This window comes from Phoenix dactylifera, chromosome 10 (genome assembly GCF_051530095.1).
Source record: "Phoenix dactylifera cultivar Ajwa chromosome 10, Ajwa_hap1_PhDact_Kaust_v1.1, whole genome shotgun sequence".
Lineage (NCBI taxonomy): Eukaryota > Viridiplantae > Streptophyta > Magnoliopsida > Arecales > Arecaceae > Phoenix > Phoenix dactylifera.
Genome location: NC_143199.1, coordinates 11,903,403 through 11,908,872, shown reverse-complemented (window position 1 = coordinate 11,908,872; position 5,470 = coordinate 11,903,403). Strand labels below are relative to the sequence as shown.

At 37.4% G+C, this 5,470-nt stretch overlaps 1 non-coding gene across 1 annotated transcript; it reads left to right on the top strand.

Annotated features, from left to right (window-relative positions):
* Positions 1 to 2,430: 2,430 nt before the first annotated feature.
* On the top strand, positions 2,431 to 2,537 carry LOC120108400 (small nucleolar RNA R71). The gene has a single exon (XR_005509769.1). It is a non-coding gene; the product is annotated as a small nucleolar RNA R71 (small nucleolar RNA).
* Positions 2,538 to 5,470: the final 2,933 nt, after the last annotated feature.

Here is a 5,470-nt window from a genome sequence, read left to right as displayed (position 1 = left end):
GCAAAAGTACCATAAGGACAAGTAAAGGTGGTCTTTTCTTGATCTTCGGGCGATATAGAAATCTGGTTATACCCTGAATAACCATCTAAAAAACAGTAATATGCATACCCAGTAAGTCTCTCAAGCACCTGATCAAGAAAAGGTAAAGGAAAATGATCCTTACGGGTAACACTATTAAGTTTCCTATAATCTATGCAGACTCTCCACCCAGTTACTGTCCTAGTGGGAATTAATTCATTATTTTCATTATGCACCACAGTCATCCCACCCTTTTTAGGTACTACCTGCACTGGACTAATCCATGAACTATCAGATATAGGATAAATAATCCCTGCATCTAACCATTTAAGAACTTCAGCCCTAACTACTTCTTTCATGTTAGGATTTAACCGTCTCTGATTTTCAACAATAGGTTTATGGTTATCCTCCATTAAAATTCTATGCATACACAATGAAGGGCTAATTCCTCTAAGGTCTGATATAGTCCATCCTATGGCTATTTTTCTCAATCTCAAAATACGTATCAATTTGTCAAGTTGCTCATCAGACAAAGAAGCACTCACAATCATAAGCAAAGTATTATTTTCACCTAAAAATGCATACCTGAGATGTGAGGATAATGGCTTCAACTCCAGAACTGGTGCTTGCACATTAGAAGGGGGAGGGGTTGGCTTACCTTTGCCGATATCCTCAAAATAAATACCTCTCTTTTTTTGCTTAGGACATGTAGCCTCTAATGCACACGCCACTTTAGCAACCTCTAGATTATCATCTTTACTTGTCCCTGCACTCACTAAACAAGTCTCAAGAGGTTCTTTAGTATTTTCAGCCCTAAAAACCTCTCTGGTCGACTCATCTACAACATCAACTCGAAAAACATGATCAGTAAAAGAAGGATATTTAGTAGCTTCAAATAAATTAAACTCTACCTCTTCTTCACCAACCTTCAAAGTCAACCTACCATTCTTAACATCTATGATAGCTCCAGCTGTGGCTAGAAAGGGCCGGCCTAAAATGATAGGGATCTCGGTGTCTTCTTCCATCTCCAAAGCAATAAAATCAACTGGAATGATAAACTTCTTTACCTTGATCAGCACATTCTCAAGAACACCCAAAGGATATTTGACCGATCGATCAGCTAGCTGCAAAGAGATGGTAGTAGGCTTCAACTCCTTCAATCCAAGCTTCCTAGACACAGATAAAGGCATTAGTGAAACACTAGCACCTAAATCACATAAAGCTCTAGAAAAATCAACATCACCTATAGTACAAGGAATAGAAAAACTCCCTGGATCTCTTAGCTTTGGTGGAAGCTTATTCTGGATAATGGCACTGCATTCCTCCGTCAAGGCAATGGTCTCGAAATCTTCCAATTTCCTCTTCTTAGACATGATCTCTTTTAAAAATTTTGTATATGCAGGAATTTGTGCTAAGGCGTCTGCAAAAGGAATATTAATGTAAAGCTGCCTAAACACTTTCAAAAATTTCTCAAACTGTTGATCAATTTTATTCTGCTTAAGCCTTTGAGGAAAAGGAATGGGAGGAACATAAGATTCGACTGGTGGTAGTGGGGATGTTGTCTTGGCTAGGTCCTCAACTTCTTCACTGACGTTCTTGCTCACCTCTTCATAGTCTACTTCATCACCAACTATAGTCTCACCACTTACCTGACCAAGTTGCTTACCACTTCTCAAGGTGACTGCCTTGCAATGCTCCTTCGGATTGACCTCTGTCTTACTAGGCAAATTACCCTATCCACGAGAATTGATGGAATTGCCTAACTGCCCCAATTGCACCTCCACATTTCTATTGGAACTTGCCAACTGGTCAACCTTTGCTTCTAGTCTCTCAAATCTCTCCGAACTGGCATTGGCTAACTTCTCAATAGCTATCTCCCAAGACTGCTTACTTTCTGGTTGGGATGGTCTTGGTTGGAAACCAGGAGGATGGAGAGGTCTAGAACTGCTACCTTGGTTACCTTGATCTTTCCATGAAAAGTTGGGATGATTCCTCCAGCCTGGGTTGTATGTGTTGGAATAAGGGTTGTTCTGCTGCTACTGCCTGTTATAATTAGACACAAATTGAACCTGCATACAATCAGAACTCATGTGAGCTCCTCCACAGCAATCACAACTCAATACAGGACTAGAAACGGAATTCACATTACCCAGCTTACCGAACATTTTTACTAGAGAATCAACCTTGGCATTCAACATGTTTATGCCATCTACATCATACATACCTGGAACTTTCTTAGGCATACTTCTTTCATTAGACCACTGATAATTGTTAGAGGCCATTTCTTCTAACAACTCATATGCCTCTTCTGTTGACTTACTCATTAAAGTACCTCCTGCAGCTGCATCTATGGTAATTCTAACTGAATGTATTAATCCATTATAGAAAGTCTGTACAATCAGCCAGTCAGGAAGACCATGATGTGGCCACTTCCTCTGCAAATCCTTAAACCTCTCCCAGGCTTCATACAAAGATTCACCATCAAACTGAGCAAAACTGGTAATATCATTTCTAAGTTTGGCAGTCTTACCTGGGGAAAAATACTTACTCAAAAAAGCTTGTGACAAGGCATTCCAGATGGTGAAAGAGTTAGGCGCTTTGGAATTCAACCAGGCCTTGGCTTTATCCTTTAGAGAAAATGAAAAAAGTCGGAGTCGAAAGCATCATCACTAACTCCATTCATCTTGATTGTATCACAAATCTCCAAGAAATTGGCAAGGTGTGCATGTGGATCCTCAGCAGGTCCTCCACCAAACTGCTCCTGCTGCACCATCTGGATAAGACCAGGCTTAATCTCAAAATTATTAGCATTGACTGTAGGTCTCACAATACTGGGTTGAGCACCATTGACATTCGGCACTGCATAGTCACTCAACAACCTTTTATTCTAGTTATCTTGGTTATCTGCCATGGCTTCTGCTTGTTTTTGCTTTAGCTCTAATCTTTGTTGTTTCCTTAATGCTCGTAGGGTTCTCTCAATTTCTGGATCAAAAGGCTCAACTAGCTCACAGTTTCATGGCATACACTAAATATAGAAAACGTAAATTAACAAAAAGAACAAAACAGTCTAAATTAATGCAGAAAATTATTTGTATTGATATTGAAAACAATCCTTCCCGGCAACAGCGCCAAAAACTTGATAGTCCCTAGACTCTACCACAAGTGCATGGGTCATGACAAGTAGAATAGGGCAAAAAGAGTATCGTTTCCACAAGAAGGCGATTCAAGTACCAATTTATAAATTTTCTATATTATTTAGACGACCCCAAATTGATGTGACTGACTGCAATTTCTTGACCTGAAAAATCAAATATGAAAGGTTCCTAGGGCTTGGATTTCATCAATTGAATTCCTTCAATAAATTTAAATCTGATTGTTAATATTCTGCTAATTACAATGACCGAATCCCTTTTTTTTATGTGATATCCTCTTTCAAGGCATAACACCTATACCTATATTAATCCTATGTCTACTTTCGTGATCATAGAAATTAATATAAATTCATTATGATCTGTGAAATTCTTGATTGTAGGTCACAAGGGTGTGCATTTATTTCTAAACTACACCACCAATGTTTGATAAATTCACCAACTAATATTGAATTTCAACTTCGTTACTTCAATCAACATCTTAAGCATGCAATTCATGGCCAGTAAATTGCAAGAATAAAAACCGAAATCATCAAATTGCAATTAACAAAAGATGTTCAATACAACCATACTCAATTCATATCAAAACTTCAATGACTACGTCCTAGCCCTAGGATAAGAAAACTAGCAAATCATAACTAATTAATCAATCCCATTATTTCACAAACATAAATTCGCATTCAACATTCTTAATAACAGTTCAGCAAATAAAAAAATAAAATATATATATATATAAGAGAAAGGAAAAGAACTCTGTATTTGTAAAAATCCTCCATTCCGTTCTTTCTCCCAGAATTCCAGCTTTTTCTTCCTCTCGGAATTCCTAGCTTTTCCTCCTCTCGGAATTTTAGATTCTCTGCATATTTTTCTTTTTTTCTGCTTCTCCTCCTCTTCTCGGAATTTCCTTTTTTTTTGAATTTTAAAACAGATTTCCTCCCTATCTGCTAGCAAAATCCCGAAATTCTAGGCTGATTTTTAGACTCAACTCCCAGCTGAATTTAGAGCACCAAAACGATATACTTTGGAGTTGGACCCTTCATAAAAGTTTTAGATCTCATTCTCAGATTTCCAACGCACCTAGGTTTGCATTATTCTGACTTATATAACTCCATATACAAGCTGAAAACCGAAATAGGGTATGGGCCGCAGTAAAATTCTGGACAGATTCGGACTTCTCCGTTTCGGCTAAGTTTTGGACTTCAAAACGGCAGAAATTGGTTTTGTGATCTTCATAAAAGTTTTAGGACTACCTCTTATCTTTCCAGCAAGCTAAACAACATATGAAATGGGGATCTGTAGCTCCAGTTAGAATCCAAAAACCGAACAGTATTCTGGGTTGACTAGACCAGCCTAATTTCAACCGAATTCAATAATTAAACACCTGCAAAATACCAAGAATTTTCAAGAATTAAATAAATGTAAAAGACACCTAAATTATAGACAAATGAGCTAAGAACATACAAAACACTCTAAAACAAAACAATTAAGACTAAGAAAATGTGTGAAATAAATTTCCACATCAATGGATGTATCTATGAATGTATCTGAGCAAGTAGTGAGTGCTATAGGATCCAAAAGATCCAGCGATGAGATAAACTGAAAGTATATGTGGCACCTCAGGCTTGGCCATATTAAAGAAGACAGAATAAACAAATTAGAGAAAGATGGGCTTTTCGGCTCATTAACTTTCGAGTCATATTCATTTTTGAATCCTGCCTTCAAGAAAAAATGGCCAAATTATCCTTTGTAAGACATAGGGAGAGGACCACTGAGATACTTTTTTGGTACACACTGATGTGTGTGGCCCATTCGATATGCAAACCAGGGGTCTTTATCTTTACTTCATTACCTTTACCAATGATTTTTCACGTTATGGGTATGTGTATCTTATGAGACACAAATCTGAAGCTTTTTGAAAAGTTCAAAGATTTCAAAAATGAAGTAGAAAAATAAACTGAAAAACCCTTTAAGGCTCTTCGATCAGATCGATGAGAAAAATACCTTAGTGAAAAATTCCATGACTATCTTAAGAAAAATGGTATAGTCTCACAATGGACCCCTTCTGGTACACTTTAACTCAATGAGGTGTCGGAGAAGAGGAATTGGATCCTATTAGATATGGTCTGATTCATGATGAGCTTCACTAATTTATCCTTATTTTTTTGAAAAGATGCCTTACTTTTTGCGATTTACTTATTGAATAGAGTTTCCTCTAAATTTGTTCCTACCACATTGTATGAGATATGGCATGATAAGAAGCAGAGTTTTGGTCATCTCAAGATTTGGGGATGTCCGGCCCACAT